At 40.2% G+C, this 16,963-nt stretch overlaps 1 protein-coding gene across 1 annotated transcript in view; it reads left to right on the top strand.

Annotated features, from left to right (window-relative positions):
* The first annotated feature begins 5,621 nt into the window (after nucleotides 1-5,621).
* LOC143209360 (uncharacterized) overlaps nucleotides 5,622-16,963 on the top strand; it is a 78,352-nt gene continuing 67,010 nt past the window's right edge. The window contains exon 1 of the mRNA XM_076424859.1: nucleotides 5,622-5,844. The gene's annotated coding sequence lies outside the window, so the exon portion shown is untranslated. The remainder of the gene's footprint in view (nucleotides 5,845-16,963) is intronic.

The following is a 16,963-nucleotide window of genomic DNA, read 5'->3' as shown; positions in this document are numbered from 1 at the left end:
TGATGGTAGGCTAGGGTAACTGTAGATGACCTCTAGTCCACCTCTGGTCCCTTCGGTTCCCCTGGCGCTCCTGGTCACGCAGCACGTCCGCTCACCCCGCTTCCCCCGCCCCGACTGACTGACCACCGGTGAGCTCTCGCCGATCTGCCGAGCTCGAGCGGCGCCCCCCCACTCCGCCGAATATCGATCGATGTCGATCGCCGTGACAATTATTGAAAAATTTATTATTTCCAGCTGGTTAATGTTTATAACAATTCTATTTGACAGCGATGTCCACAAGCAATCCCTTGGCTATCTGACCACCTAATTTTTTAGTCAAAGTGGCTAATAGTTTTCGTGATACGTAATAACTTTTAAACCATAACATTCGCACGCATTAATTTATTCGATACAATTCACAGATAAATTTATTATATCTGGCTGTTTAATGTTTATAACAATTCCTTTTTCTAACGATGTTAACGAGCACTCCCTTGACCACCTTGCCATCTAAATTTTTCGTAAAATAGACAATAAAACTCGAAATATAGAATAACTTTTAAACCATGAACATTCGCACGCATTAATTTATTCGATACAATTCACAGATAAATTTATTATATCTGGCTGTTTAATGTTTATAACAATTCCTTTTTCTAACGATGTTAACGAGCACTCCCTTGACCACCTTGCCATCTAAATTTTTCGTAAAATAGACAATAAAACTCGAAATATAGAATAACTTTTAAACCATGAACATTCGCACGCATTAATTTATTCAAAATTGATTTTTATTATAGAGAAGATAATGCCATCAGACATTTATTAATTCTAGCTACATAATTAATGTTTATAATAATTCCTTTTGCCAACGACGTGGACAAGTACTCTTATCTTAAGAGAATAACTATAACCCCGCACACGATTGCGAAAACAACCAACGAAGCAGCTCACAAGAGCAATTATAATCCTGCATACGAGTGGGACGCTCAAAATGTAATTTTTATAAAGAATAAAATTGATAAATTTGAAGAAGACTCAATAGTCATCATTGAAAGTCTCGATAAAAATTTCAGAAGTATGAAGGACGAGTTTAGAAAGACAAAAGAAGTTTTGAAAAATATTAGTAAACAAACTTACCGTTGTTCCTTGATTTGACAGTTGATGGTAGGCCAGGGTAACTGTAGATGACCTCTAGTCCACCTCTGGTCCCTTCGGTTCCCCTGGCGCTCCTGGTCACGCAGCACGTCCGCTCACCCCGCTTCCCCCGCCCCGACTGACTGACCCCCGGTGAGCTCTCGCCGATCTGCCGAGCTCGAGCGGCGCCCCCCACTCCGCCGAATATCGATCGATGTCGATCGCCGTGACAATTATTGAAAAATTTATTATTTCCAGCTGGTTAATGTTTATAACAATTCTATTTGACAGCGATGTCCACAAGCAATCCCTTGGCTATCTGACCACCTAATTTTTTAGTCAAAGTGGCTAATAGTTTTCGTGATACGTAATAACTTTTAAACCATAACATTCGCACGCATTAATTTATTCGATACAATTCACAGATAAATTTATTATATCTGGCTGTTTAATGTTTATAACAATTCCTTTTTCTAACGATGTTAACGAGCACTCCCTTGACCACCTTGCCTTCTAAATTTTTCGTAAAAATAGACAATAAAACTCGAAATATAGAATAACTTTTAAACCATGAACATTCGCACGCATTAATTTATTCGATACAATTCACAGATAAATTTATTATATCTGGCTGTTTAATGTTTATAACAATTCCTTTTTCTAACGATGTTAACGAGCACTCCCTTGACCACCTTGCCATTTAAATTTTTCGTAAAATAGACAATAAAACTCGAAATATAGAATAACTTTTAAACCATGAACATTCGCACGCATTAATTTATTCAAAATTGATTTTTATTATAGAGAAGATAATGCCATCAGACATTTATTAATTCTAGCTACATAATTAATGTTTATAATAATTCCTTTTGCCAACGACGTGGACAAGTACTCTTATCTTAAGAGAATAACTATAACCCCGCACACGATTGCGAAAACAACCAACGAAGCAGCTCACAAGAGCAATTATAATCCTGCATACGAGTGGGACGCTCAAAATGTAATTTTTATAAAGAATAAAATTGATAAATTTGAAGAAGACTCAATAGTCATCATTGAAAGTCTCGATAAAAATTTCAGAAGTATGAAGGACGAGTTTAGAAAGACAAAAGAAGTTTTGAAAAATATTAGTAAACAAACTTACCGTTGTTCCTTGATTTGACAGTTGATGGTAGGCCAGGGTAACTGTAGATGACCTCTAGTCCACCTCTGGTCCCTTCGGTTCCCCTGGCGCTCCTGGTCACGCAGCACGTCCGCTCACCCCGCTTCCCCCGCCCCGACTGACTGACCCCCGGTGAGCTCTCGCCGATCTGCCGAGCTCGAGCGGCGCCCCCCACTCCGCCGAATATCGATCGATGTCGATCGCCGTGACAATTATTGAAAAATTTATTATTTCCAGCTGGTTAATGTTTATAACAATTCTATTTGACAGCGATGTCCACAAGCAATCCCTTGGCTATCTGACCACCTAATTTTTTAGTCAAAGTGGCTAATAGTTTTCGTGATACGTAATAACTTTTAAACCATAACATTCGCACGCATTAATTTATTCGATACAATTCACAGATAAATTTATTATATCTGGCTGTTTAATGTTTATAACAATTCCTTTTTCTAACGATGTTAACGAGCACTCCCTTGACCACCTTGCCTTCTAAATTTTTCGTAAAAATAGACAATAAAACTCGAAATATAGAATAACTTTTAAACCATGAACATTCGCACGCATTAATTTATTCGATACAATTCACAGATAAATTTATTATATCTGGCTGTTTAATGTTTATAACAATTCCTTTTTCTAACGATGTTAACGAGCACTCCCTTGACCACCTTGCCATCTCAATTTTTCGTAAAATAGACAATAAAACTCGAAATATAGAATAACTTTTAAACCATGAACATTCGCACGCATTAATTTATTCAAAATTGATTTTTATTATATAGAAGATAATGCCATGAGACATTTATTAATTCTAGCTACATAATTAATGTTTATAATAATTCCTTTTGCCAACGACGTGGACAAGTACTCTTATCTTAAGAGATTAACTATAACCCCGCACACGATTGCGAAAACAACCAACGAAGCAGCTCACAAGAGCAATTATAATCCTGCATACGAGTGGGACGCTCAAAATGTAATTTTTATAAAGAATAAAATTGATAAATTTGAAGAAGACTCAATAGTCATCATTGAAAGTCTCGATAAAAATTTCAAAAGTATGAAGGACGAGTTTAAAAAGACAAAAGAAGTTTTGAAAAATATTAGTAAACAAACTTACCGTTGTTCCTTGATTTGACAGTTGATGGTAGGCTAGGGTAACTGTAGATGACCTCTAGTCCACCTCTGGTCCCTTCGGTTCCCCTGGCGCTCCTGGTCACGCAGCACGTCCGCTCACCCCGCTTCCCCCGCCCCGACTGACTGACCACCGGTGAGCTCTCGCCGATCTGCCGAGCTCGAGCGGCGCCCCCCCACTCCGCCGAATATCGATCGATGTCGATCGCCGTGACAATTATTGAAAAATTTATTATTTCCAGCTGGTTAATGTTTATAACAATTCTATTTGACAGCGATGTCCACAAGCAATCCCTTGGCTATCTGACCACCTAATTTTTTAGTCAAAGTGGCTAATAGTTTTCGTGATACGTAATAACTTTTAAACCATAACATTCGCACGCATTAATTTATTCGATACAATTCACAGATAAATTTATTATATCTGGCTGTTTAATGTTTATAACAATTCCTTTTTCTAATGATGTTAACGAGCACTCCTTTGACCACCTTGCCATCTAATTTTTTCGTAAAAATAGACAATAAAACGCGAAATATAGAATAACTTTTAAACCATGAACATTCGCACGCATTAATTTATTCAAAAAAGTAAAGTCTTTTCAAAATATTTCTGTCCAGATCGATTCGTGGAACATTTATGTATAGAAAAGTGAAAGGTAATAATTCTCGTTTATGAAATGTTTTGAAATTACAAACTGAGGTGTCTCGTATAAAATTTGAAATAGGAATTGTTGATTTTCCTAAAAAATGATGCTTCAATAATATATTTCTAGGAATTCTTTGTCCTTGAGTTTTGCTTTTAATATTGAAACCAACATCGTCTGAAATATCTGTTCGGTACAGAATGTAACAATTCATGATGATCAATATTGTTCCGTGACGATTTGCCTTCTCACCGACGAGAATCTCCTCAGTAGCCTTCTGCAGCGACGAGATCATGTCGATGGCCTTCTGTTTCTCACTCCAATCAGAATATATCTTATTGTTAGAGGGCGTAAGAGAACACCGAAATATTCGAGTGACACGAACTCCCATAAGGCTGGCAGTCTTTAATAGTATCTGGTCGGTGACCGAAGGCATTTCGTCGGTGAAGAAGACCACTGAGGAGATTCTAGTCGCGACGCATCGGTGAGAAGGCGAATTATCACGAAACCATATCGATTATTATTATATGTTACATTCTCCGCCATATTTCAGACGATGTTTTGGCATTATTGTGGCACTATTTAGAACTTTTAGCGATGTGGTATATCAGATCACTGTAACTTTCACGTTATCCCCGCGCCCGGTTACTGTCCCGCTGAATAACACAGGGGCTGGCAGTCTTTAATAGTATCTCGGCGGTGTTTCAGATCACTGTAAGTTCCACGTTATCCCCGTGCCCACTTGGCTGTCCGCTGAATAGGACAGGGGCTGGCAGTCTTTAGTATCTCCCCGGTGCATAGACTGTCTGATCTTTTCCTATACCACTCTCTACCTATACCTCGTCTGTAGTATAAGTCAACGACAAGTCGGACGTTCGTGAAAACTTGGTGGTTCAATAAATATATTCACAGATTTGTTTTTTTATTACATCGTGCCGTCTGTAACAGGAAGTAAAACTTTTATCTGATTTAATATTGGGAAATATGCGCCAGATGACGTTATCATCTTGTTTAAAAAACTTGTCGAGTCGATAAAATTTCTCACTAGTTTGAGCTTTTCGCCGTCATGAGGAAAGGCGCTAAATTTCGATTTTATAAAGCAAATGATTCTTCCCGGAACTCGTATAATTCCTTACGGTAGAACCAGCAAAGATTATGTAAAATAATGTAAATGGTAAGAAGATATAGTAAAAAGATTTAGAAAATTATTCAATAAATAAAAAGGCCCAACGATCAATTTTCCGTTGCGCGAATCAGATTGGAAAATATTCTGTCGCAAAATACAGGCTCGCTCTATTCTTCACAGAACTTTCTACTTTAAAATGCACTTCGCGAGATCGTAATCGCTTTGAAGTAACGGCAGCTACCAAAGTTCGCTTCCTCGACATAAATCATTACGCTTCTTAAATTTTCGAGATTCTTAAATCTCTGAGTTTCCTGGGAATTAGTTTTTCTTGCGACGCGTTTACCTTGGACACCCAATATAGTACTTGAGGTCGCGTGGGCGAAGAGGAATCGTTCGCCTACGCGACTTTCCGCGTGTGTCGGAACATTTCAGCGTCAGCCGTTAGTGTATCAGCTGCCAGCATCTAGACGAAGAGGAACCGGAAGATGTGGAGCAGTTTGTGGACTGGAAGCGATCACACAGTTCTTCGACTGCGATTTATTTTCTTCCGAAGTGTACAACGAGATGTGTGCCAACATGTTGCGAAAACAATCATCAAATACTAACACTAACGATAATTAGCGAAGTGGAAGGAGCGTCATCGGATCATGGAGGGAGAGGTCAGTAGAAACTAACTTTTCATTAACACGTAGACTGCCACACGGATTTTGTGCGTTCCATACAAGTTTCGCCTATTTCATTCACAGAGGCCACCAGCGTTATTAATAACAATTGTTAGTCACTGGATAATCAAGTTCTCACCTTACACTATAATCTACCTAATTTCAGTATCAAAACATTGATAGATAATTACCGATGACATCCGTGGCATTCATTGTGTTAACAATGAATCTACAATTCTATTTCACAATTATTTGAAATTGTACAGGTGTTATTATGAGGAACAATTATATATAAATGAATTTTCATATTCAATCAACATTATAAATAATATTTGTACAACGTAAAGCATACCTGTTATTTTCGAGTAAGTTCAGTCTCAGATAGAAGTCGCGACTATAATTTCAATCCTGACACAACAAAGCTCTACTTCAGCCTTCACTGTAATCAAGAAACAATGAAGAGGCGCGTAATTATTTAACAGCGACTACTGGGAGATGTCAGGGGAACAATGGTTGAAGAACTTCGAATATTATTGCACCTCGAGGGTCCACAATAATTCGAACAGAGGCAATACGTCTTCTATTTTCGCTTATCCACGCGTGTCTGCATCAGTCCGAAAGCATGGAACTTCTTCGCCGCTATTGTGCGAAGGTCTGTCGAAGTTGGACCGAAGTCGAACGACTTCGGAAACTTGAAGGGCTCCTAAAGGCACCGCCGGAACACCCTATTTACTTTGAGATTCCGGGACACTTGTTTGGCTAATCAACCGTGCCTCTACAATATTCGCCAGTTCCTGTGCCGCTTTTTGAGAAATGTTTGCTTCATTCAATCCTAAATACGCGATGAGACTTGTAAAGGAGTTGGCGGTCTTACTATGATCTTCATTTGGTTTGATCTTAGTTTTAACGTTACACTATGAATGATATGTATTTGTTGTCCACATATTGCTGATGTATTTGTTGCCTAGAGTGTTGTCGAATATGTATTTGCAAATCACAGTCACTAATACTCCATAAGAGAATAATAAGAACTTAGTGTAGTTAAAATTGTTCCTGCAAAATTTGCAATTTATAAAACTCGCTATAATAATTCCAGTTCATTCATCTTGAAACTTTAAAGAATTACGTGCTGGTCAGATGATTGTGTTGATAAGTCGACGAAGGTGGCCCATTGCAGAAAATCCTGTCTTTTCGGCCTATCAGCAATTAAGACCCCGGCTCAAGATAATCGAAAAAGATTAGCAGAACCGCGGTACCGCAATAGTCCCGCTCGCATCAAGAAAATTCATCTTCTCCAAGGAAATAGGATGGTATCATCTTCTCTCAGCTCTTCTTATCGTCGTTTCCGTTCTCCGGTCGCCCGAAGCGTGTTTCGCCAAAGCTGTGTTTTCCGCGTGATGTTTACTGGCCCCGTTCGGGTTCGAGACAGTGACACTCCACTGTCTTTTCCGTTTGCTTAGGGAAAAAAGATTTTGGATCACCGTAAAAGTTGTAGGCGAATATTTTACAGCGAATCTGGCTGGAAGGAACACCCTCGCCCATAAATTTGGGATCCTTTTATAGGGAGGGTGGAGCGAGAAGCACGCCAGCCATGCGAGTCCACTTTGAATAAGGGTGTCGAATGATCGGTGGCGAAAAATTCTTAAAGCTTTTTTGTTATCTCCACTCACTTTTCCAAGCTATCGAAACTGCTGATTCTGTGCTACATTTTGAAGCGGTACATGAGCTCTTTTCTCACTCGTATTAGATTTATGCATTAAAGCAATCTCGCCATGTTTAAAGGATAAAAGAAAATGTAGATTTATGCATTATATATTAAAGCAACAACTCAATGTCTTAAAAAGAACTACAGTTTTCTCTTTTATTTGTATATCGATTGAGCCGGTGCATAGCAGGGTTAAGACCGATTGTTTCGAGTGGTCAAGCATAATCGCTCGGGAAAGGAAATCATCAAGGAGGAATAGGATCGCGGAACGGGCAGCGCAGAAGAAAATTCGGGCAAAGAGCTCACGCGAGATTACATCGAGAGGACATCGTGAAATCTGGAACAACGTAAGCCGGTTATAATGCGAGCAAGTACTTACACGCGCGTCGATTCGGGCCGAGCCGTAATTGAATTTTCAGCCGTACAATGGCTCTCGGTTGTAATTCCAGGGAAAAAGATTCAGGGGATCATAATTTACGCCCCGGCAGCGAAGTTGCCCTCTCCCGAGCGAATTTTTGCCGATCATGACGAATATGGTGGACGTAAATTTATCTTTCAATCGCTGTCTTCTTGTTACACGTCTTCTTTCCCAACGCAGTACCCGTATTTCGATTTTCTTCGAGAAAAAAATGAAAGCTTGAATAAAAAACATTTACGACGTTTTATTCTGTGAATCTACATTTCTTAGCTATCAAGCCCGATCTTTATGGCGTGTACGTTGCGCTGCAAAAATTTGTAAATATTTTATCAAGTACCCTGAAGTGTTATTTTTATCAAGTTCATTTTTCATTTTTTATTTGTTTTCTCTTTTATTTGGTTAAATTTACGAATGTGTTTTAGCGTTCATAAAAGTTTAAATTTAAATGGTAAATGGCGATAGCATTTTTTCGCTTACTATTCTGGTTATGTACAGCTAAAGTACCGAACATGGTTTTTTGTGTTAGACATGTAATTATTTGAACGATATTTAATCTTGGAGGTAGGGAACTGATGCTCGAACCCTTTGCGCATTTTGCACACTCAAACGAGTTTACTTTCCGCCACCGGTTTCAATTTCCCCCACAGAAGTTCCAACGCTTTTATCCCGTCAGTGAATTACAACGCACCGTTAAAGAGATTCACGTGTAATCCGCTCCCCGGTGGATTCAATATTCCGTGTGTGCCCCGTAATTTCAGGGCTGCTTCCAAAATTGAATTTCACGCGTTCTTTTGCGGCGTCTCGCCGCGCATTCGCGTCGTTCTCCAACTACACGCGAATAACTCGCTTACAATTAGTCGAGGGCTCAAGGTTGACGAGACGAGATTAGGGGAAAGCCGGGACTATTTAGAGTCTTCTAATTAAGCAGCGTCTTCGACGTAAATCGATTAATAGCCAGCTACATACGTCCCACCTGCAGTTTCTCGAGAGTTATATTCCTGAAACCACCATTTTCCATCCTGTTCACTCTTTCCGGCTTTCATTAATAAATAATACGTTGTAACGAATTGTTTATTATCAGTAAATGTATTGATGTTATTAGTAAATGAATTGATCGAATGGAAAACAGTAAAATAATTTAGTAGGACACTTCTGCAAAATTTGTTGAACATTGACAAATTTTTGTTTTGCAAAAAGAAGTTGTTGCGTTGACAATGATGATTAGACTGCGGATCTTTATGGAAAATAAAAATGCTCTGCATTGATCGTGGGAAGCAGAAGTAAAACAAAAATTGATTTTATCTCCTAATGACTTTTTGTTACATTAAAAACAACATTAAAAAGTTCTTAAATTTTTCTAATGTTTGACTGTTTTATATTTCAACCAACCAATTTTTCCATTAATGCATAAAGATCCGCAGTCTAATGATGATCATAGCCTATGAATTCATGAAATTCTTAATAGACTTCAAAAACGATGCAGAAATGCAGAAACGGGTGCGTCTATGAAACTTTCGGTGCACTCGGCAAGTATTCAAAATACGAAACACACGGGAAACTTTCAACCTGGGTGTCCATTAAATTCGGAATTACGTTGCCACGCGTTGGTTGCCGTTGAACCGGAATACCTGAGAGCCAGAGTTCCCGGCGAAGCAACTCGGCCGATGGCAACACGTGCACTTTACGGATTATCGCATACAGGGTGTTCGAAGTGAGAAATCCCCGTGCCGAACGTTCTTACCCGTACTCCCCTCCTCATTAAAACATTTGTCTAGGTGTAACGAAACGCGAATAAAACGTTTCCGCGTTTCGTGTCCCGGTACCCGTGTTCCCGGCCGAGCAACTTTTGCTTGAAATTATTAATACGGGCCGTCGTCGCGGCTCGAAACTGGGCCACGAAACTCGCCCGGAGAGAGTTCGCCCTGCGATCCATTCACGCCGTTTTATTGCCCAGACGTCGACTAACTTGTGACGAAATCGGCGAAACTCGCGAGAAATATTCCGTAGGAGTTGCCCGCGAGAATTTTAATCCGTGCCCAGGACGAAATAGAGTAGTACGACTTGCGACTCGCGTACCGAGGCGACCAGATGTCGTGATTTAAAGGTCTTTAAAGTTACAGGCCTGTTTCGAATCCTTTTTTAGAAAAATTGGGAAACTGTTTTGTATCGACTTTTTCTCACATACGTACAGGGTGGTCCACGCAACTTGCACACCTATAATAACTTCCAAAGTATGCGTTGCATAAAAAAGTTTCGTATACAGAAGTTGCATGGTCTGAAGGGGTATATTATGTAGTATATTTATTTTCTTTACAGGTGGGCGCGTAAAGGACGTGTGAAGGTCAATTTCATTTTTTTAAATGGAATGAGGTATTTTTTAATACATCAATCGATGCAGCTGGACATTCGTTATAAAAAAGTACTAACCTATGTATGTCGAAAAGTTAATAGTTCAGGAGATATTTCAATTTAAATAACTCTGAAATACCATTACTGTCGCACTAAGACGTTAGTGTTTACTTACTTGTGTATGATATATGTAGAAATAATGCTTATATCCGTAAAAATTTGTTCATTATGTGCAGAATGAATGTCACATGAAAAGGAGGATATAAATTATTCCAGTCGGCGCATTATTAATTAATTATCGAGTCGGCTTAAATCGTCAAAAGAAACGCGTGAATTGGCGGTTGAGCGTCGAAAATGTGGAGGACTCGATTAATCGGCAGGTAGCATTATACCCGTAAATCGCGATGCTACTATTAAGCGTGCAAAATGCGTCCGTTAACGTCGATATCAGCGCGGAACACGCTCCGCGTGCAGCCCTAGCATGCTGCTCGTGTAAGCTGATTATACAAAATATACGTGGGCTTGAACAGCGTGCCTCATGGTTTTGAAGAATCTATCGTTCCATTACGTACACTCCCTCTAATTGCGACGCTAATTGCTAGAGCTGCCTTTCCAAATTTCTAATTGCAACTTATTTTTATTGGGTTGTCCGGAAAGTTCGTGCTGTTTTTGAAGGAAAATTGAAACGCTGCACATTTAAATTTTGGTATACATTTATTAAATTATATAGGTTCCATTCTGTTCCACAACCTTTCTCCATCTTTCAGGCAACTTGAAAGTTCTGTCCTTCCAGAACTTCTCAGGTTTTTCGGCGAAAAGGAATTTAAGGGAATTTTTGTATATATGTATATATTCTGATATATTCAGACCTGTGTCCTTATACCACCTACCGAAAATCGGCACGAACTTTTCGGACAACCCAATAACTCATTATTTATTTAATCCTCATACGCTTCTCCGAAATAATTGCACTAAAAACGGGAGATTTTGTCCATTCTTATTTTCCTCTTGCATTAATTGAATTAAATTGCAACACGACCACCGAGAATGCTAAGGGCGTATGAGATTATTAAATATATTCGTCGTTACCAAAAAAGTGTTCCTACAAAAGTTGTTTGGTATGATGGGCTACATTATGTAGTATTAATTGTTTTGTTGTGGGTGGAGTGGTGGAGGAGATCTGAAGATCAATCTATTTTTTTTTTAATGGAATGCTATATTTTTTTTTCAGGAAATAATAGCAGGTAGCGAGACAAATCCAAAGAGGTGCTGCATGATATTATTCTGATTTTGATGAAGGTAAATTGTTAGCTTCCATTCTGCATCGACCGACGGCCGACAGCCAGCCGATTCGACGCCACTCAGCAGCGGCTGCTGGCTGTCGGCTGTCGGTCGATGCAGAACGTAAGCTAACGATCTACCTTTTTATCAACCTTTTTGGATTTGTCTCAGTACCTGATATTATTTTCTGAAGAAAAAATATAATATCCCATTAAAAAAAAAATAGATTGATCCTCAAATCTCCTCCACCACTCCACTCACAACTAAACAATTAACACTACGTAATGTAGCCCGTCATATCAAACAACTTTTCTAAGAACACTTTTTTGATAACGACAACGTCTTCCGAGATATCCTGCTGCTCTAAATATAGCAGGATACCATGTATATTAATTTATTCAAATTTTTCATAGGGGTGTTTCAAATTGTTCAACTTCGAAAATTTTTTCAAACGCAACAGCTGAAGGGATGTTTATACAAAAATACAGGAGTCCCAGTCTTCATTTAGATGGATAAAATTATTTATTTTTCAAAACTTGCGGGATTTGGTGCTGAAGAATTTTGTTAAATTTTTGTAAATTCTTGACAATTTTCGCTTTTCATGAGCGGTTTCTCGCACAAGACGGCCGCACCAAGTATCTGAAAGCGCATATTGCGTGTATGCACGCTCGTATGCACGTGAACGCGCCAGCATAGAAAGCGGATTGTACGCGCCACTAGTAAATGAAGGTCGCACGTGTGCAATGTGCAATGTGCAATGTGCAACGTTGGTAGTCCACGTCGTACGACTACCTTATGTTGTAGTGATGATGCATGGCGTGCGATGTTATGGTTCTATTACAGTGATTCATAATCCCTGAGCGACGTGTCGACGCTCGTTCTGAGGTGCAACATCGTGAAGAGTTGGGTTCGAGAAACCGCTGCTTTGTTATGGAAAAAATTTTTTTCTACAGTGTGTCTTAAAAATGTGGGACTCAAAATATGTTTAACAAATTTTTGCAGAAAATTATTACTGTGGAACGAATTTTTGGTAGCTCAGTAGTATTAAATTGATTAATTTAATTATGTAAGTAACTTATGCAACCAAGTTCTAAGATTTTGTTTTCGTGTCAAATAGTAATTTTTCTCCGCGAAATGATTCACGTATTTTCGCGTGGGATTTTTGTATGATCCTACAGTGGTCTTAGGGTTGCAGAGCATATTTCTGGGACGGTATGGCTTGATTTCCTGCGAGGTATTTTGTATTAGTCAGCAACGAGGGCGTCGAACGCCGAATGAGTAATAGTATTGATCGATCTTTGTCTTTCGTAGAAATCTTCCTTTCGTTTCTCGTGTTTGTTCGATCGATAGTGGCCACCTAGCTGTGTGAAATAATTGAATGTTCTATCAGCATATCTACAGCCTATGGGGAAGGTGTACGAGCCACAACTAATTGTACAATTACTTTTTATTGCGAGACACCGTTTAGCCAGCCGAAGAAAATTTCTGACTTGCATGAAATGCCAAAAATCTGAGTAACACGGTGATTCAGTGAAAAGTTTACGTGATACAGTGATTCAGCGAGAAACGTGTCACAGGACTGAATAACAATCTTCACAGATAATTGCCACTTTACAGAATATTGAGGAGGCAAACGAGAGGGAAATAGGAAGATCAATTTATTCGCAACAAAAACTTAACAAAAGGCAAATTAGAAAGACAATTGCGCCGTGAAAGTACTCGAGTCCGAGATGTCTAATAGACACAAGTGCAGACCATTTCCTGGGTAATATACAGTCTCCTTAGAAGCAGCGACAAGATAAAAGAACTGGAAGAAATAAAATGAAAAGACGTAAATGTAAGGGTAGAAGCGGAGCTGGTTCAAAGCGTGTATTAACCATAATCACACGAGTTTGAAAAATATTTAGAAAAAAAATCTTAATAAAACAGCAATCGCAAAAACGTGTTTTTACACTGGCCGTATCTTTGTAAAAGCAGCATTTCAATATCAATGCTACTCTTCATCTCAACAACGGATTCAGAAACCTGGAACCACTCTGTCTCCGCTCCGACACGTAGAATCACTAGCTCTTCGTTTGTCTCGTCAGTCGTAGAACAGCTCGTAAACTCCAGTGTGTTCCTCGGTTCTTTTTCCACGAGACGGGCCGCAGATTTCGAAAGGGAGAGAGACTTTCTCGGGCGAACGTCCCCTTTAACGCGGCCCTGTGGTTGGCTCGTGTATTTCTGCCGAGGCTCGGACTCGCGTCCGAGTTAGCCGGATTTTTCCGTCGCGGATAGACGAGACGTGACTGTTGCGGTCTTTTTATTTTTCTGGCAGTGTGTTACACCGGCGTCATACGCGGAATAGCCGCGCATCCCGTCGCGACAGCATCCCGTAACACGAAACGAGTTCCCGTTGCAAAGTGCCGTCGCGGAGAGCTCGGCAAACACCACCGACGCAACCTGCATATTGCGGCCCGATGCATCCGTCCGCGAACGCCGTGGCCCGGAACACGAAGTTCCGACTGCACCTCGAAATCTCGTTAAAATCGTATACTTTTTGCGTGCAGACCGAGCGAGCTTCCAACGAGAATATACCCTAAGCAGAGCTCCTTTACGTCGATGGTCGGAAGATTGGGGATTTTTTGAAACGAAACTGGCGAATGTATCAATTTGAAACTAATTTTGAATTGATTCGGCAACTTCGAAACAGAAATAGCGACTGTAGCCGATGTTATAACGATTTAAAGCTAGAACCTGATCATTTTAATAAATAATAGTAAACTTGAGCAACCGTAGAATCGCGTTGGTAGAGCATTCTCCTCGCGAGCAGAGCCAGTTTCAATCGCCATTGCGTTCGTTCCATGAAAGTAAGGAAGCTTACGCATGAAAGGGAGCTTGAACTAATCGGTGCAAAGCGCGCTGCAATCCTCTTAGCGCGACGATAGTTTGAGAAATTATGGAATGAAATTTAATCGTCTCCTCGAGAAAAACAATCATTTCGAGCAGTCGGTAAACGATCTTCTTCTCTTTTGTACGGTTTCAATCGTCACGACTCGCGAAGTATATTTTCTGAACGAGAAACGAAGAGTAGCGGCGTTATATTTCGGATTTCCGTGCCGCGCCGGAGACGGATGTTCTCTGTGTCCGATATTTACTTGTTTTTGAAGATCCCGGAATTACAAACGTTTGGAGGGATCAGCGAACGGTCATAGAGTACTCGTACCGGGATTTTTATCCTCTCGCTGTTCCATTGGAACGAACGTGGTACAACTGAAAACTCTGTGCAATGGTGCGCCTGGTGGCGAAATATTTATGGACGGCTGTTTACTATTGTATTCCTGGTTTAGTTAAATAATGGTTACACTATTTGTTTCGCTAGAAATAATTTTATCTGAACTGTCTGAGCTGACTTGTACTACTTTTGTGTAAACTGGCAGCATTATACTTATTCCATTTGTCTGGCCAAGCATTGTCTTACTCCCCTCGTCTAAATTAATGGTTGGTTTATTTCACTTGCACAGCCAGTGGTTGTCTTATTTTACTTGCTGATCAGTGATTATTCTATTCTATGTTGCAGCGGATGTTCTATTGTACTTTGCTTGAATCAGACGAATGGCTGACATATACTACTTGCCTGTTCAATAGATCGCAGTTTTATGCACTTGCAGTCTTCCTCCTCCCTGATATCGCAAAATGTTTAAGAAAAGCATAACAACCTTCTCGTCTTCTTTGGAATATAATATACTCTTAAATGGCAGTAACAATTTATTTCTCGTTTGCAATTTTTACAAAGCGTTTCATAAAAGTCGCACGAAGGTCTTATTCTACTCGCTGGCCGTGTAAAAGTCACTATATCACTTCTCCTGCTCGGCGGGGCTGGTAGCGAGCATATTTTTAATGGTTTTGCGAAACCCAGGAGCAATAAAAACGGTATAATAATAATAATTGAAGCGCATCTCCGCGAAACTACGGCGCATACAATTGTCCCGAAGGCGTCGTTTGCTCTAATGCCCGTAACGCCGGAAATTTATCGCCGGCCATTAGTACGGGCTCCCGTTTGGCTCCGCAGGCCGCTAAATCAAGAAAGTAATTCCCCTAAAACAATGTACAACTGTTTTTGCGGCCTGCGGGAAAGATAATCGAGACACGATCGCAAGAAGTCTAACCGTGACTAATAACTCTGTTTTCGTCCCGGTGAAAAATTCTGCCCGACTTAATTTGCTCTGGGAATCGATCAGGACCGAGTGTAATTACGGCAATAATTAGTCTTTCACCGTCTGATCGAAACCCATTCTTTCGGTTTCTCGTTCAACACTACCTACAGGTTGGCGATTTTGTAAAACTGTTTTGAGTGTTAACGATATTCTCGCCCTCTATTTTTCTTGGATCGATCGCCTAACCTACTATGATTTATCCCGCGGGTCCATCGATCCCCGCTCCTCGAACGGGGTCACGAAAGCAATCGGTTTCTGTCAGTCACGCCAACTTCCACAACGCTCCGAGTATTTCTTCCCTCCTCGGTAAACAGACTGTTCATCACGATCGCTCATTTTTGCGTGGCCTCCGCCCGCCCGCGTTTCTTCCGCGGACGCAGATGGTACCTGCAGGCGGTCCAAGACTTGTTCGGCTTCCGCTAATATTGTGTCAAACCCTGATGGCGGGGCACGTTCGGCAAAGCTCATAGAAACGTCCGCAAGAAAATCTATGTACTCTTGATTTGATTCGGAGAGCTTGGATAAATATTCAACTCGTGTTTCTTTAGGAGCCCGATCGTCCCTTAAGAGAGAATATTCATTACAATCAAGGATGGAAGGTGTCTGACAAAGGACAGTTATATTTATTATCTAACCTATACATATTATTGCCAGAATTTTTCATCGTTATGCTGCATTAGAAAATCATTTACCTACAATGTCGTTCACTGCAAGATTGCGGATTTTATGCATTTATAAGAAAGATTTAAGCATTTATAAACATATTAAAAAGATTTAAGGATATCACTGTATAAGTTTCAACTTAATAGAATCATTGAAAGAAGAAGGAAATTTTTTATTTGGCTCCCGCGTTTTGCGATCAATACAAACATTTTTTTATTTCGCATCAAGATCCGCAGTAAATGGAAAATTTTAATTCCGACATAAAAGGGAATGTTAAGAACGGAGTTGAACAACCCGGGGATGGGGCAAGTCGTTTTTTCCTGCTCGTCTAATGCTCGAATTTTCAGACAGCTCGCGTTTGTCGGCACGTACCACTTAAAGGGATAAATTTCGTGGAGTCGGTGCCGTGAATCGGAAGGAAGAGACAGGAGCGTGGATCCTCGCGAGCGAATGCTTGAAATCCTCGCCACGTGCGACCCTCCGAGGTCCTTGAAAGCTGCGAGC

This window comes from Lasioglossum baleicum, chromosome 6 (assembly GCF_051020765.1).
Source record: "Lasioglossum baleicum chromosome 6, iyLasBale1, whole genome shotgun sequence".
Lineage (NCBI taxonomy): Eukaryota > Metazoa > Arthropoda > Insecta > Hymenoptera > Halictidae > Lasioglossum > Lasioglossum baleicum.
The sequence above is the reverse complement of the archived record's forward strand: the minus strand, read 5'-3'. Positions and strand labels throughout refer to the sequence as shown.